At 48.8% G+C, this 17,858-nt stretch overlaps 1 long non-coding RNA gene across 2 annotated transcripts; it reads right to left on the reverse strand.

Annotated features, from left to right (window-relative positions):
• Nucleotides 1-3,854: 3,854 nt before the first annotated feature.
• LOC125548381 lies at nt 3,855-5,445 on the reverse strand. Of its 2 annotated transcripts, XR_007301055.1 has the most exons (3): nt 5,021-5,445; nt 4,170-4,281; nt 3,855-4,097 (listed from the first exon to the last, which is right to left on the reverse strand). It is a non-coding gene; the product is annotated as an uncharacterized LOC125548381 (long non-coding RNA). The 2 variants fall into 2 exon arrangements; XR_007301053.1 differs by lacking the exon at nt 5,021-5,445 and having other exon boundaries at nt 4,170-5,010.
• Between the last annotated feature and the right edge of the window lie 12,413 nt (nt 5,446-17,858).

The following is a 17,858-nucleotide window of genomic DNA, read 5'->3' on the forward strand; positions in this document are numbered from 1 at the left end:
TGATTTTTCTTAATATTTTTTATGAATTTTGAAGTGCTCTATTTTTAATTTTTGAACTTCTTGTTATTTTATCTTTAAACTTCTTGTTTCCATTATTCAATAACGAGGAAAATCTGAGTTTTCTATAATCATCGAACTTCTCCATCTTTTTAATATGGCATTCCTGGTTTTATTTCTCAATCCTTTTTATGAAATTTTGAAGTGTTATATTTTTTAAAAGTTGAACTTCTTGTTTTTTATTTTTGAACTTCTTGTTTCCATTCTTTAATAACAAGGAAAAACTGAGTTTTCTATAATCATCGAACTTCTCCATCTTTTTAATATGGACTTCCTGATTTTATTTTCTCCATCTTTTATATTTCTTAATTAAACACCAAACTTCTCCCCATTTTTAAATTGAACTTCTTGGTTTTATTCTTCAGTAACAAGAAAAAAAATGTGTTTTTAATGAATTACTCTAATTTTTAAAATTGAACTTCCTAATTTTTTTTAAAATGGGGAAAATCATTTTTATAACTTCTCTGTTGTTCCCTTATTTTAATTTGAACTTATTAGTCATTCTTTATAACGAGAATCTAAGGTTTTTATAAACTTTGAACTTCTCTATTACTTTAATTTAAACTTCTTAGATTTATTTTTTAGTAACAAGGAAAATCGAGTTTTTTGAACGTCTTTGTTTTAAAATTTTGAACTTCTAGGTATTATTTTTTAATAATGTGAAAGATCTGATTTTTTTTATAGACATCGAACTTCACATTTTTGAAATTTGAACTTCTTAGTTTTATTGGTAGAATCAAGATCATGAGAAAATAGGACTTGCTCTAGTCGAGCGCTGTAGTAGAAAAAATACATATGACCTCGCCGCTACTATTTGTTCGTACTGCCACGACAAATTTACTCAACCTTCCATATAGAGAATCCAAAATGAATAAATTTGGATGCAAAAATAGGTTTTTAAGTACAAAATGCATACAAATTGCGAGCAGTATCTTCAGCATTTTTTAGAAATCAATATCTTCAGCATTCCGACTAAATAATATCTACAGTATAACACAACAAATATCTTTATAACTTATTATTACATGCAGGACATGGTTGAAGGTGGTCAGCTGCACAATACATTTGTATCGTCTTGTGTCTCCCTTGGACATGGTTGAAGACATTAACAAGATGGTCGAAGTTGGGCTGCCGCTCGCGGCCATGACGGAGGACCTTACTCACCGATGCAGCTGGATGCTGGTGCAGCAACTCCCTGTGCTGTGGATCCAATGTCCGGCGTGGGGCTTGAGGTAACGGCCTCGCGGTGCAGGCGGCGGCCTCGCGAGTGGGAGCTGGTAGCATAGGGTCGAACTTCACCACGGCTGGCCTGCTGTAGTAGAACCTGACGTCTTGCTCTAGTAGGACTTCACCATGGTGGGGCTCGAAGGAGGTATGACAAGAGGAGGCAGCACGCCAGAGGCCTTGTCCCGAGCAGCTCCAGCAATGGCCGCAGCGATAGTGATGGATCCAGCTAGAACGGAGAATATCCAATGACAGCCTGTCGAGTCCGTCTGGCCGCTGCTATGACATTTGAACTTCGTTCAGCGGCGCGAGCTCGACCTGCAGAGGCATGGCGGAGGAGGCCTGCATGGCACTAACGAGGCGGGGATCAGGAAGAGCTCGGGGATGGAAAGGTAGGTAAAGGTGGAGAAGGTCGGGGCGGTGCGGTTGCTCCCCGGCGACTGGTTGCTGGCGGCGGCGGATCCCGTGGGGTGGAGTTGGGGGATCGGCAGTGGCCCCCGTCAGTGGAGGCGCCAGGCTTCGGGCCAGTTGGGGATCCAGCGATGGGAGGCATCGTGGGCGGCTACGCAACGGGAGGAGGCTGGCGTCGGCATCGCGGTAGAAGGCCGGCGACGGCGAGATCCAAGGAGAATGGCGGCGGCGGCGCGATCCAGAGAGGGTGGTGGCTGCGTTCGTTGGAGGGGATCGGGGCAGTGGTAGAGGTGTGGGTTTTCCCTAGTGGCGCACGGGGGTTGCGGTGGTTGTGGCGGCGAGATCCCGGAGATGGTGGGGGCGCGGTGTTCCCCGTCGACGCGGAGGGTTGCAGGGGTCGTGGCACCGGCGGTATGGTGGAGTGGGCCGGCGGCGCCTTGGAAGGGAGGGAGTCGGGGGTTGGGGAGAGAATGTGGGTGAGTGGGCTGCCCAATTTTTTTTCTTTCCTACCAGCTGGGGAGTTCGGGAGCATCGCGCCGGGCCTATATAGGGCCGACCGTGATCCAAATAACTATTCTGATCCTGGAATATATATATATATATATAGTCGGTCTATTCTGATAATATTATCAGAATAACTATTCTGATAACACTTCCGCACTGCATGCTCAACGCGAGGGCACTGCACTTTCTTTAGCAAAAGCACTGCATTATAGAGACTAGTGAACTTCGTGTCGTAAAAACCTGTACGCAGTGTTTTTTGGTACTATTTTTGCTCTAGTTTTTTAACCGTTTGTCGGAACGAGGTGTATGATATAAGGTTGGAAAGCTATGGATTAGGCGCAACTTCGCCATGTTGAACACTTTTCGAGATTCCTCACGGTTTAAGAGTAGTTTTGAAAATGGTGCGGCCCATGACGAGTGGCAGCGAGCATTTTTCGCGTTTTTTTCTAAACCGCTCATCGGAATGAAGCAAACGATACACCGATGGATAGATATCATCGAGGCACTTCTTTTTAATAAGTATTATTTTCTCTAATTCATTACGGTTTAAGAGCAGTTTCGAATTTACTAAATCGCGGAATTCTATTTTTCAAAAAATTTCAAATTTTCGGTACTGTTTTTGCTCCAGTTTTCTAACCGTTTGTCGAAACAAGGTGTGTAATATACCATTGAAAAGCTATGGGAGAGGCGCAACTTTCATATGTTGAAATGTTTTTGAGATTCCTTATGATTTTAAGTTAATTTTAAAAATCATGCGGCGAACGACGAGTGGCAGCAGCCGTTTTTCGTGAAATTTTCACAAACCTCTTGTCGAAATGATTCAAATGATATGCCGTTGGAAAGGTATCGACGAGACGCAACTTTTTCATGTAGAACATGCTCTCTAATTCCTTACGGTTTAATAGCAATTTTGAATTTACCAAAATGCGGACACTCTGTTTTTCGTGACAACAAAATCGACGAGTGAACCGCATCAGACAGAAAACCGCACTGCTTCAAACTGAAAACCACACTGCATCAGACAGTGAAGTGAACTTCATGATTTCTCTTGTCGAACGTAAATTTTTCGTGTGTTTCATACCACGGGACGAGAGTAGAAAACCACACACAAGAGAGTAGCGAGCCACACCAATGAGAGTAGTGAACTTCATACTTTTTTCTGCAATCTTGCTTTACAGAGTGAACCACTTTGACTCACTACAAATGAACCGCATTGCAATGGTGACAAAGGGAACTGCATTATTTTTATTTTTTGCTAGCATTTTCTCTTTATAATTTCATCTCAACTGCGAGGCAAGGTGTAGTGAACCGCATGCGACAGCGAAATGCACTGCAAGTGCCGATGCAAATTTTTTTTGAACACACGACGCCATGCAAGAACAAGTGCAATTCAAATTTTGCATCAAAGGAAGTGAGCCACGACCCAATTCGGAACAAACTGCATGTTTTTTTGTCGTAGCCACCAAGGGGTTTTTAACAAAGAAACTACATCATGCTTTGTAGAAGTTTTTACAAAGTAAACTCCTCTATACTATACACTGCACTACCAATCTCAATGGACAATTTTTTATGAACTTTACCATGGGAGCCCAATCGAACTCCATGACTCACAATACAGGACATCAATCAAACTCTAAACGAACTGCACACAAGAGAGCGAGTCTTGCATATTTTTTATAATTGGTTTTTCCTTCTTTTCTGCATTAGAGAATAGAGTGGACTGATCTATGTCATCGTTTGAGCTCACACCGAGAAGCACACACGCACTACAAAAATAAACTTTAACATGCGAATTGCAAAACTAAAAAAGTGGGCTGCAACACTTGGTCGTCGATGAGGTCGCTATCGAACGAGATCCATGGTGTGGCGCAGGGACAAGATTGAGATGGCCATGGCGCCACCTGCAGGGCACAAGCGAGATGTGAGGGAGAGGTGAGGAGGAAGAAGGAAAGGACAGAGAGGAGGGCGCTCACCTCCGGTGTTGTTGTGTTGTTGTCGTCCAGCGCATCGGCATGGGGAGGGGCGGGTGGCCGGAACCGTACTGCTTGCCCGCAACGCCAGAACCACGTACCATGAATCAGCGAGCTGCACCAACAGTAGAATAGCGCAATTATGACTTGAGCACCACTGATGTCTAATAGCACTGCACAGAAACAAAAAAACTAATAAAATCTAAACACATAAAATAAAACTACACTGCACAAAAACAATAAAAACTTGAGCACCACCAGCGACGTACTGCAGCAGTGAGTTAGCTGAACCGCATAGAGGCGGCAACTGAGCTGCACAGGGGCAAATTTACCCCATGAGACCTTTGCGAGCTGCTGCCCACGCACGGGCCGCACTGCACGGATACGACTACACGGAGGCGAGGTCACCTGACGCAGTGCACACTACCTACAAGCAAAACCTACAAAATTTTGCAAGTGTACCACATCACTCGTTTCGCCGAGCTGCACGGCGATGGTCTCTCGACTATAGAACGGCCCTGTTGAAACGCATCTGTCCAAAAGAGGAGATCATGGAACCGAGCCAGAGAGATCAAAGGTTGAATAGAGGTTCGAGGTGGGGAATTCGTCCTGGAGCAGCCCAGCTGGATCCGGACGGGTGCGTCGCCATGGTGGGCCAGTGAATCTGGCCTTGGGGGCTGCGCCCGTCGCGACGGCATAGGGAGGAAGGTTAGGGTTGACGCCGTGCTCGGTGGCTGGCCTGATCCAGCAGCACGATGCGGCGTGATGGACTCGAGGAGGGAGGTTGCCAAATGCAGGAGGAAGGGGGTAGGAGGGCGAGGCAAGACGGCAGATCCGGTCGGGGAGAAGGTCACCGGGTGGGGGCGTGGAGGAGGCACGAGATCGAGCGGGGACAGTGCAGGTCACGCCCATCAGCGGCAAGTCGTGGCCGCCCCCACCTCGATCTGGACCGAGTCGTCATTGCGGGAGGCGGCCACCCACTGCTGGATCCGGCGTGGGGGAGGGAGACTGTGGTGGATGCGGTGGTGGTGGCGGGGAAAGCGTCGGCGGTCAGAGGTAGTAGGGGGCATGGTGGCGGCGCCCACAGAAGGTGGAGCTCGTAGAAGGTTAACGGGGCAGGGCGGGGCAGGGCAGCACCGGCCTGGGGTGGTGCTACGGTGGCGGCACCGGGGACAACGCGGCACTGCAGCGGCCCAGGGTGCAGGGTGATGCTCCGGTTGCGGCGCGGTAGAAGGTGGAGGGTAGGTGGGGGTTTGGATCGGTGGAGGAGGAAGTGGGTGTCGTGCGGTGTGGGTTGGGGATGACTTTTCTGCGGTTTGTTAGTGGGGTTAAGTGGTTCAGTTTGCGGCATGGGACAGTAACGAGGTGTTATCAAAATAAGGCTTAGGTGTTATTAGAATAAGGTCTTAAAGGGTGTTATCATAATAGACCCACCCTATATATATATATATATATATACATAAACGGCCGCACAGGAGGCATCACAATTCTTTCAGGCAAAAGTATAAATACAACCTTGATAAATTCAATAAAACGTTGTTTTTACAATAGGAATACATATCACTCAAACATAACATTCTTCGAGCACTGGGCCTCTATCGAACGAGCGCCCTCAAGAACTTCTTCAAAATAGTGCTCGGCAGCCACTCGGCCTATGGCCGAACCCTATGCCGCAACAATGGTGGCATCCATCTCCGCCCAGTATGTTTTGACACGGGCAAGGGCCATCCGCGAGCCTTCTATGCACGCTGACCTCTTCATCGCATTAATGCGTGGCACCGTACCAGGGAACTGCTGCACCAAGCTAAAATAGTTGTTCGGCTTTGGCCTTTCCGGCCACAGATGATCCACGACAGACCTCATGGCGAGTCTGGACAATTTGTTGAGTTCGGTCCATTCGGCAAGCTGATCAGTCAATGGAAGCGGACGCTCTGGAATGCTAAATTGTGACCAGAACAACTTGTCCACTTCACGATCTATTTGATCTCGGAAGTATTCGGCCGTATCGACAGCGCTCGCCGCTAAGTCCAGATATGCGTCGGCCGAACTCCATAGTCGATCCAGAGGGGCATACCACGGATCGCCGAACTTCCTCCGCAACATAAAGGGCTTCCAGCCACAATGTCCCCGGCTTCACGCAGTTCCTCCTTCTTCGCTCTCATTGCAGAGCGGGTGTCTTTGGTCGCCATTGTGGCCTTTTCAAGGTCTGTAGCCTTCGCCCGGTTTTCTTATTCAAGAAACTGGCAGCGGTCGGCAGTGTCTTTTATCTTCACAGCCATTTTGGCCATTTTCTCTTTGCTCTCGCTATGAGCGGCCTTCTCGGCTCTCAACTCTTTGGCCGCCTTCAAAGCAGCCGCATTACTACTCCTTGCTTGCTCCTTGGCTCGGGCAAGCTCCGCCCTCAAGGCCTCCATAGTGACAGCTCCATCTGCAGTCACAACATATTAAAGATACTGGCATCACGCGGCTCTTACTATGTGACATCCACTATAAACATCACCTCCCCTGTGCCTCGTCAAGCCGCTTGTTAACAAGCTCGATGTCGGCATCCGCCGCATCCAGTCGCCGCTTTAGTTCGGCAACCCCATCAGTCCGGCTAGCCACTGGTGCTTCAGACACCTGCACATAAAGGCGGTCTAGTTATTACCTGGGACTATGATCCTCTGTTCGCCGCCATTCTCGACGACAACCAGAGTCTCAGGGGCTACTATCTACACAGGGCACACCTAAAATGTGCGATACCATCACAAATGTATATCATTTCACGTACCTCAAAGCCCGTCAGTAGACTCATAAAGGCTTCATGCAACCCGTTTTCGGCGAACGAAATCCTTTCAATCACCATACACATTAATGTACGGTGCTCTTCTGAGATAGTCGCTCGCTCTAGCAGACCCTTCAATACGTCCGACCGCATACCAGATGGTGCCGGACTCTTTTGATTGCTCTCTTCAAGAGCTGGATACTGAGGGCTTCGGGTGACCATGGGATTACCTTCTGGCCTTGCCGGATCCGGAGAAACTCTCTGTGATGACACTTCAAGGTCGCCCACTTCTTGAGCCGGGGAGTCCGGGGAGGCATTTCGCTCTCCATCATCTCCGGAAGAAGATCCCCCGAAGACGAGCTCTGCTGAGAAGGGCTCAGATCTGAACTGCAAGATAAATGCTTTGGTTATCTTCCTCAGAAGTAAGGTAGTATATCTTCACTATTAAGTACTTTTTGATTACTTACATCTCATTAAAGGGCTGATCCCCACATGGACTTTGTGCAGCAAGAGCATCCTCTGAGGCGGGACCCTCTGGTGGAGTTTTATTCTCCCGTTTGGAAACCTTGGTTTCTGGATAATCAGAGGTAGTCCTCTTCCTCCCCTGGGGCGAGGGCATGTCAGATTCCTTCCCTGAGTTATCCTCCCTCACAGAGGCGCATGTTCCCTCGGTTGGAATTGGTAGCGGTGGAGGCCCGCTTTCGCCCTCTTTATTCCCTCCTTCATCTTCCTTTGAGGGCACCGGGTAAGGTGCTGGCTCAAGCATCTTTTCCAGCACCGGATTGTCCAAGCCTTCGGGAAGGGGGGGCGAACACTGGATCATCTTCGCCTTTGTTATCCAGTCCTGGTCAAAAAGTGATTCTTCAGAATGACGTCGTGATAAATGAAAGACAGTGTGTTCGACTAGAGGATTACTTACTTGGGCCGCGGTGCGGTTGTTGCTCAGGCCAACGTCCTCGGAGGTTTCCGGACACTCTATTTGGGGTCCGAAGAACGACTTTTACATCTCCTCGTGCGTCAGGCTGAGGAAATTCTGAATAGCACGCGGTCCTTCTGGGTTGAATTCGCATAAGCGGAGGGGCCGGCGTATGCAAGGCTGGACTCGACAAACCAACATGACTTGCACTACCATAACCAAACTAAAATCTCCCTCAAAGAGATCTCGGATGCGGCTATGCAATATGGGCACATCCTTGGCTGGACCCCAGCTCAGCCCCCTGCTGATCCATGACATCAGTTGTGGTGGAGGGCCCGAGCGATAGGTGGGGGAAGCTACCCACTTGGCACTTCTGGGAGCGGTTATGTAGAACCACTCCCATTGCCATAATCCCGACACCTCTGGAGAGGAACCCTTTGGCCATGGAGCTCCAGCAATCTTGCTTATTAATGCACCTCCGCACCTCCGCACGCTGCATACTGCCCCTCGACTATCTTCGGCTTCACATCAAAGGTCTTGAGCCACAGGCCGAAGTGAGGGGTAATGCAGAGGAAGGCCTCACATACGAAAATAAATGCCGAGATGTGGAGAAATGAATCCGGGGCTAGATCGTGGAAATCAAGACCGTAATAGAACATCAAACCCCTAACGAAGGGATCCAGAGTGAGGCCTAGTCCTCGGAGGAAGTGGGAGATGAACACGACGTCTTCATTGGGTTCAGGAGTAGGGACGACATTCCCTCGGGCAGGCAGCCGATGCGAAACTTCGGCAGTCAGGTATCTTGCCTCCCTCAACTTCTTGATATCCTCTTCCGTGACGGAGGAGGGCATCCACCGGCCCTGGAGGCTGGATCCGGACATGATTGAAGGTCCGAAGCACATGATCTGGGCTTTGGGTGTTAGAACTCGAGGCGGGGGAAGGATTCGATTGAGAACGGGAGGAAAAAAGTAAAAGCCTTGTCCCTTTATAAAGAGGGTGAATATCAAGCGTCCTCCTCGTAGCCGTTTGGGACTTGCCTAAAATCTAGGGGTCCTAGGCGCGGTTGGGTTACCCACGACCGTATTGATGAGAATCCCGTAATAAGGGGGACACGATCTCTGCTTTGACAAGACGTGTCAAGAAACTGCCTCACATTATGTGCGGGGCTAGTTAAAGAAAAACAGTTCGAATAATCGCCGAGCCATGGCATGATGTCATGTTGCCAAAACGTGTCAGCAGATCAGATTTGTGGAAATATTATTCTCTCTATGGTGGTATGTGGAACTTATTTTGCAGGGTCGGACACTATCCTTTTATTCGAACTCTTCTGTGGTGTATCCGGAGGAGGAACCCGCCTTGCAATGGCGAAGACAACACTGCACGTCGGACTCATCGTCATTGAAGCCTGGTTCAGGGGCTACTGAGGGGGTCCTGGATTAGGGGGTCTCTGGACAGCCGGACTATATCCTTTGGCCGGACTGTTGGACTATGATGATACAAGATTGAAGACTTCGTCTCGTGTCCGAATGGGACTCTACTTGGCGTGGAAGGCAAGCTAGGCAGTATGGATATGGATATCTCCTCCTTTGTAACCGACCTTGTGTAACCTTAACCCCTTCCGGTGTCTATATAAACTGGAGGGTTTTAGTCCATAGGACAACATACAATCATACCATAGGCTAGCTTCTAGGGTTTAGCCTCTCCGATCTCGTGGTAGATCAACTCTTGTAGTACTCATATCATCAAGAATAAATCAAGCAGGACGTAGGGTTTTACCTCCATCAAGAGGGCCCGAACTTGGGTAAAACATCGTGTCCCCTGCCTCCTGTTACCATCCGCCTTAGACACACAGTTCGGGACCCCCTACCCGAGATCCGCCGGTTTTGACACAGACAGCCGGGCTCTGACGGTTATGGCATGGATGAAGAAGCCGTCCACCATGCCAAAGGTGATTGGTGTTGAGATACCGGTGCAGGAGCCGGGGTTGTACTATTCGTTGCCACCAAGGCCGCCGCGGACCACGTTAGGGATGTACCTGTATCGAGTGTTCGTGCATGTCGAAGAAGTGGTCAATCCATCAATCGAAGTCCTGCCGCCGCCGTTGGTGCCAGGGTCCGTCGACGACGTCCATTACAGGAGTCAACATCAGACTTTCCCCATGTTGCTCGAAACAATGGATGGCACAGGGCCTACTCCATCATGCGGCAGAGGCCACTGCTTCTTTGGGAGAAGAGGCCGGGCTGGCTGCCTGGGTGTGCTCTAATTTGAGGTAACAACTGAATCTTGTCAGATACTAGTTAAATCTGAGCTATGGGTGTGAAGCACTGATATGCCAGGACATTTGATTGTGACCTGTTCTAATTTTGTACCTGAACTTTTTTTAGAAAGGGTTGTATGTCAACTTAATGTGCTAGGAGAACTTATTGTGTTGTCTGTCTGTTTTCTTTGCACAACATTCAAGATATTTCCCCGTCATTGATAAAGACGATGAACTGTTATGTGCGACTTCGTTGGTTTCAACATAGCCCTTCCCGTAGCGATCCACTGCTTCCATCCTGATTGTGCCGCCTTTGTGAAATTTTTGTATGCAAGTTCAGTGTGCTATGATGTTCTATATGATTGTGTCAACTATATAAGTTTTTAGTGAGCATCAGCAATGCATATGGCTAAAAGATGTATTTACGAGCATCGGCCGATGGGTCTCTCTCTCTCTCTCTCTCTCTCTCTCTCTTTCTTTCTCTCTCTCTCTCTCACACACACATGCACAGGTGGGACCCGTTGAATTATTTATTTGCTCGTGAAAGCTTTTAATTAGGTTCCACTGTAATCTAACTTTTTTCTTAAGTTATTAATTGAGCTCAGTGACTTCAAAAAGTTGTACAGAAGCCTTGTTTGGGCCTTTCCGGCGTCGCTGAGTGTGGGCTGAGTAACCATGTTTGGTTGTACTGTACTACACAGGCCTTTTTCGCTATTTTTTTAAATAATACATTTTTTTATTAACTTTCATAAATATTACGCTGGGTAATTTTTTTTCAAAAATAATACACCGTCGGCCCGCTGCAGGCCGACTGGGCCTAGTCGGCCCACAGCAGGCCGATTGGATTCCAGTCGGCCTACAGCTGGCCGACTGGCCCCTGTCGGCCCACTATGGGCTGATTGGGTCCTGTCGGCCCACTGTGGGCCGACTGGAGCTAATTGGCTCGCTGTGGGCCCACTGTTGACAAAAAAATATGTTTTAAAATGTGTTAATCATGTATTTAAAGATTGTTAAATGTGTGTATAAAAAATGTTCCTTATCTATACAAAAAAATTTAAATGTGTGTATAAAAAAAGCTTTTTTTTCAACATCAGCAATGCAACTGGGCTGACAGTTGTACACAATATCCGGGTCAACTTATTATTCTCCGCCCCGCAGGGCTGCAAACTTTCGTAGGAGGTATGCATTAGGCTTAACAAGAAAAAAATGGACTTTAAGAAATAATAAATGGGATGTAATTATAATAACTGGACAATTACAATTACTATGCACCAAACACGTAATTAGTTTGAAAAATATATTATTTTTGGAATTTGAAAATTTTAATTTCATTACTTGTTGCCCGCGCAATATTTCGTTGGATTTTAACGTAATACAACTTTATTTTGAAATTATATTTAACCTGACTAGAAATTTCGGATAAAAATATTTCGGATCCCATTAAAATGTGGGAATTTTTTTTGAATTCTGTTTTGAGCGGTTGTTTGAAATTATTAATCGTTGTCCTAGCTAGAAGTTGGGTTGTACTTTTAACAAACTTTAAATGGGCTGTAGTAAATTCCATTAGAATTAAAAAATGGGTTGTACATTCTTACAAATCACAAATGGGCTATATGTTCTCTGCCAAATCCGAGCCGTGGGCCTACTAAGTTGACACGTACCAAGGGCTTTGTCAACTTAGTCAATATAAACGATTCTAGCTACAGTGATCGTATGATGTCCATCCAACGTCTGTAGTGCTTCTTCAACCTCTGGTCTTCTTGCTCTAGCCGCCCAAAGTAGCGCCGGTCGTGTCGCGTGCTCCTGCCTCCCGTGGCCGGCTGTGATGCCGCGGAGGCCTCACCGCACCGTACTACTCCCACCGCTGGCTAGGCCATCCCTCTACTCACCCACACCCCTTGTTATTCTGCGGCGACAGCAGCCTCACACCACAGCCGAACCAGTGAACCCTCGTACTCCTCTCCGCGTGGGCTTCCACTGCTGCGTCTTCCCCGGCTCCACGCCGTCCCCTTCCTAGGCCTCGCCGTCGTCCAGACCACCGCCTTGGTGCTCTCGGCGCGGCGTGGTCAACGTGGTCAACGACCGACTTCCATCGGAAGAGTACTGTACATGGAGAGGCTGACAGCTGGGTCCACGGCAGCCACAAGGAAGTGCCTCCTTATTATGCGCAAAATAATTATTCCTCCACCTGACAGCGGGGACCCACCGGACGGGCCACCGTATTTCGTGAAAAAATGGTTCGCCCCCTGACTGCTGGGACCCACGAGCTACATCTTCGCACGCAAGGAAGTGCGTCCGAAAAAAAACGATTCGCCCCTGACTGTTGGGACCCACCAGCTACACCTTCACATGCAAGGAAGTGCGTCCGGGCAAAAAAAAAACGATTCGCCACCTGACTGCTGGGACCCACCAGCTACATCTTCACAGGCAAGGAAGTGCCTGACAGTCGGGACCCACCTGGTCGAAGCGTACGTAGCATTGTCATTCTGGTCGTGAACATGTATGTACATACTGGTCAATGTAGAGGCGCGCACGTCTCGTAGTAGAGGCGCGCACGTAGCATGTACACGTACGTACAGCGGCCAGGGTGCAAGAAAGAAAATACGGCCACGTATGTGTACATACGGGCGGGGTCTCGAACGCCTACTCGCGCATACGTACGGCCAGGGCTCGTGTACATGGCTGGGTTGGAACGGAGAAACAGCGTCGTCGTCGTGTTCATGGGGAGGCAACGGAATGCGTCGTGTTCATGGGGAGGCAACGAAATGCGTCGTGTTCATCTGGAGGGCTTGGATGGAACATGTGATGGAAACGAGGCCTGGCGTACCGCAGAACGGAGGAAACGGCCTTGTGTTCGACCAGGCACGTTCGAAACAGGATCCTGTTCATCGGGAGGGGTCTGGCGTACCCCAAAACGGAGGAAACGGACCTCCTACGGTCGAAACGGGGGTCCTGTTGATCGGGAGGGGTGTGGCGTACCACAAAATGGACGAAACGGACTTGTGTTGGAGTGCTACGGTAGAAACGGGGGTCCTGTTCATCGGGAGGGGTGTGGCGTACCGCAAAACGGGACTCCACGGGATACTGTTCATCTCCACCGTCGACCTCCTCCAGCCTCCACGGGCTCCTGTTCATCCAGCCTCCACGGGCTCCTGTTCATCCAGCCTCCACCGCGTGCTACTCCACCGGCTACTGTTCAACCACCCCTCCACCGTCTACTGTTCATCCAACCCTCCACACCACGGGGTCCTGTTCAACCACCCCTCCACGGGCACCCCTCCACCGTCTACTGTTCATCCAGCCCTCCACACCACGGGGTCCTGTTCAACCACCCCTCCACCGTCTACTGTTCATCCAGCCCTCCACACCACGGGGTCCTGTTCGTCCACCCCTCCACGGGAACCCCTCCACCGTCTACTGTTCATCCAGCCCTCCACCACACCATGGGGTCCTCTTCATCCAGAGGCAACGCCACCACTCACTATTCATCCACCCCCCCCGCAACGCTCACTGTTCATCCCATCGATCGGCTTCAGTTAGCAGCAGTAGCTAAGGAATCGCTTGATCGGGTTTAGTTAACAGCCATCGATCGATCGCTCGGGTTCAGTAACATGTAGCCTGCAGTGCAATCGCTCGGGTTCAGTTAGAGCCCAACGCCTCGCTCGGGTTCAGTTAGAGCCAACGCCTCGCACACACGCGTGTACGTGTACGGAGAAACACGCATCGCTCGGCCCCCGACCTCCCACCATAACTGGGAACTCCCCGAAATTTTCCTCCCGCTCGCTTCTACCATGGTTTTTTCCGTCATGGATGGCCCAAAGAATGTCATGCACCTGCGTCTCCGGCCCGCCCAGGACTAAAAGCCCATTTTCTGTCATGATTTTTGTCATAGAAGTAGGAGCCCACCACATCTATGATGATACCGGGTTTTGTCAGAATTATCGTCATAGAAGTGTCATATGTATGACAGAAACAAAATTCGTTCGGCCCAAAATGTCACGGATGTGTCTTTTTTTTGTAGTGTACGCGCATGCTCCTAGGGGTATAGATTGGTAGGAAAAGACCATCGCTCGTCCCCGACCGCCACTCATAAGGAAGATAATTAATAAATAAATCATGCTCCCACTTCTTCACATAACGGTTCACCATACGTGCATGCTACGGGAATCACAAACTTTAGAACAAGTATTTCTCAAATTCACAACTACTCAACTAGCATGACTCTAATATCACCATCTTCATATCTCAAAATAATCATCAAGTATCAAACTTCTCATAGTATTCAATGCACTTTTTATGATAGTTTTCATTATACCCATCTTGGATGCCTATCATATTAGGACTAATTTTATAGCCAAAGAAAATTACCATGCTGTTCTAAAGGACTCTCAAAATGATATAAGTGAAGCATGAGAGATCAATAATTTCTATAAAATAAAACCACCACCGTGCTCTTAAAGATATAAGTGAAGCACTAGAGCAAAATTGCCTAGCTCAAAAGATATAAGAGAAGCACATAGAGTATTTTAATAAATTTTGATTCATTTGTGCCTCTCCAAAAGGTGTCTACAGCAAGGATGATTGTGGTAAATTAAAAGTAAAGACTCAAATCATACAAGACGCTCCAAGAAAAACACATATCATGTGGTGAATAAAAATATGGCCTCAAGTAAAGTTACCAATAGACGAAGACGAAAGAGGGGATGCCTTCTGGGGTATCCCCAAGCTTAGGCTTTTTGGTTGTCCTTGAATTTTTCCTTGGGGTTCCTTCGGCATCCCCAAGCTTAGGCTCTTGCCACCTCTTATTCCAAAATCCATCAAATCTTTACCCAAAACTTGAAAACTTCACAACACAAAACTCAACAGAAAATCTCATGAGCTCCGTTAGTATAACAAAACAAACCACCACTTCAAGGTACTGTAATGAACTCATTCTTTATTTATATTGGTTTTAAACCTACTGCATTCCAACTTCTCTATGGTTCATACCCCCCGATGTCGGTGTCAAAACCGGTGGATCTCGGGTAGGGGGTCCCGAACTGTGCGTCTAGGATCGATGGTTGCGGGAGATAGGGGACACAATATTGACCTTGGTTCGGGCTCTCTCTATGGAGGTAATACCCTACGTCTTGCTTGATTTATATTGATGAATATGGGTGTTACAAGAGTTGATCTACCACGAGATCGAGATGGCTAAACCTTAGAAGCCTAGCCTATATGACTATGGTAATGAATATATGATTTCCGGACTAACCCCTCTAGTTTATATAGACACCAGGGGGAATCTAGGGTTTACATAGAGTCGGTTACATGAGAAGGAATCTCCATAGTCGGTAACCAAGCTTGCCTTCCACGCCAAGGAGAGTCCAATCTGGACACATGTATAGTCTTCGGCCTTCATATCTTCACAGCCCAACAGTCCGGCCCATGGATAATAGGCCGGTCGCCCGAGGACCCCTTAGTCCAGAACTCCCTCACTAGCCCCTGAACCTCGCTTCAATGACGAGGAGTCCAGCGTGCAGATTGTCTTCGACATTGCAAGGCGGGTTCCCCCTTCCGAACTCCTAGCTGATCTTTGGATGTAATGATTGCATCCGGGCTTGTATGCAAAACCGTAGAGGATACAATATTTCTTGGGTTCAACCCACCGACCACTTTTTGGTAATATGACACCACATCTGCCCGGCCTTTGCTTGTGAACCGTTTTAGCCGGCCCGTCGCCCCACGTCCCAGGACGTGGCCTTATTGGCGGATCTTATCCAAACAGAGATCGTGCCTCCCTTTTTTAAGGGATTCCTGTCTACCCGCACGTGCGTAACCCAACCGTCACTTGGGTACGACTCCTTGGAAACAGGCAAGTTTTTGAGGCCCGAGAGGAGACGTTTCATATTTGCAGCCTTTATATAGGGGTACAACCCCATCTTTTTCTTCCATGCTTGCCTCTCCCTCAACCCCTGCTACCCTGAGTTCCAACACCCGGGTTTCGGTCGCCACCAGCCCCAATCATGTCCAGATCTAGCCGTCAAGGCCGGTGGGTAGCTTCTTCTGTTACGGAGGAAGATATCGCAAAGCTTCGGGCGGTGAGGGGCAGGTTATTCCCACCCCCAGATCCAGCGAGAGGGTCGTGTTCGTGTCCCACTTCCTCTGCGGGTTGGATTTTGCACTTAACCCCTTCGTCCGAGGGCTCATGTTCTATTCCGGGCTAGACTTCCATGATTTGGCCCCGGACTCCATTATTCTTATCTCGATGTTTATCGTTATGTGCGAAGCCCTCCTCCGAACTCCTCCGCACTTCGGCTTGTGGCTCAAGACCTTTGATGTAAAGCCGTGAGTGGTAGAGGGGGAGCAGGCCGAGTGCGGCGGTGCTATAGTGAGCAAGCTTGCTAGCGCCGTTTGGCTGAAAGGATCCTTCGCCAAATCTTCCGATCTGTGGCAGCAGGGGTGGTTCTATATCACCGAACCCCGCAGCTCCAAGTGGGCGACCGCACCCGCATTTCGACCCAGCCCTCCAACTCAACTTGCATCGTGGATTAATAAGGGGCTAGATTGGGGATCAACGAATGATGTGCGAACTCTGCAAAGTCGCATCCGAAGCCTTATTGAAAGGGACATCGACAGAGCCAGCGTCGTTCATATAATGCTAGTTCATCGGACCCTGCCGTGCCAGCGACGACCTCTCCGCCTATGGGAGTTCAATCCAGAAGGGACACGAACTCTTTAGAACTTCTTCGGCACAAGCACGAAGGAATGTGGAGATTAGACTTCGGGAAACAAAGGCAATGGCCGGACACCACCAAAGATGTTGGCCTTGACTGCATCCATCCGGACACACTAGTAAGTACTCATTTACCGAATACTTCATAATCAGATACCCAGTGGCAAGATACCAATAGTATCATCCTTTTTCAGGGCTGGATAAAGAAGGAGGAATTGATTAGGTGTCCAGCTCCCCTTCCCGAGGACTCAACTACTCCTGTGTTGACAAGGATGCTGGCCTTGGTGCCATACCAGGCACCAGCAGGGGAGGGTGAAAAGATCGAAGATGCTTGGTTCTGGAGGTAAGTCGGACACTGAATCCAGAGAAATTGACCTTTCCTTGCCCGAAGACGGAGGCAGAAAAGGACCCAGTATCCCTTCTCCGAACAGGAGGAAAAGGGCCGCCTCCGAAGATGGGGAGGGGCGGTCTCCCAAGAAGGGCAAGATCCCACCGTCGATCGGCTTGGGTTTGGGAAGTGTTGCCGTTGAGAAGCTACAACAAGGGGACAAGCCCTCAGCCAAACCGTAAGAGAATCCGGAGTACTTTGATAGAGTTCTGCTCTGTTATTGTTAGCGAAGATACACGTAACGCATTTATGCATTTTTACAGGTCAGCACAGGATTTTTCGGGGCGATCCTCTTCTTCGGGGAGTCTTCTCCCAGAGATGATCGAGAGCGAGATGCCTCCTCCAGCCTCCTCGCCCAATTAGGCAGATGACTCTGAAGTGTCATCGTGGAGGGCCCCTTTAAACCGGGGAGCAGAAGAGGCAGTGCCCAAAGGTGGATCTCCGACCATCCGGGATTCCGGGGTTGATGATAACTGAAGCCCCGACCTGTCTGGTTCACAGCCGCCAGTGATTTTGAAGACGGGTGAGCCAATTCCTTCAAAGGATGATTGTGCTTTTGGGGAAGCCTCGGGGAACCCGGAGACTCTGGATATATTGCGGGACATGTTGCAGAAAGCATCTTTCTCGGGGGAACAGCGTACCTTGATGGGTA

Source organism: Triticum urartu, chromosome 3 (genome assembly GCF_003073215.2).
Source record: "Triticum urartu cultivar G1812 chromosome 3, Tu2.1, whole genome shotgun sequence".
NCBI classification, from domain to species: Eukaryota; Viridiplantae; Streptophyta; class Magnoliopsida; order Poales; family Poaceae; genus Triticum; species Triticum urartu.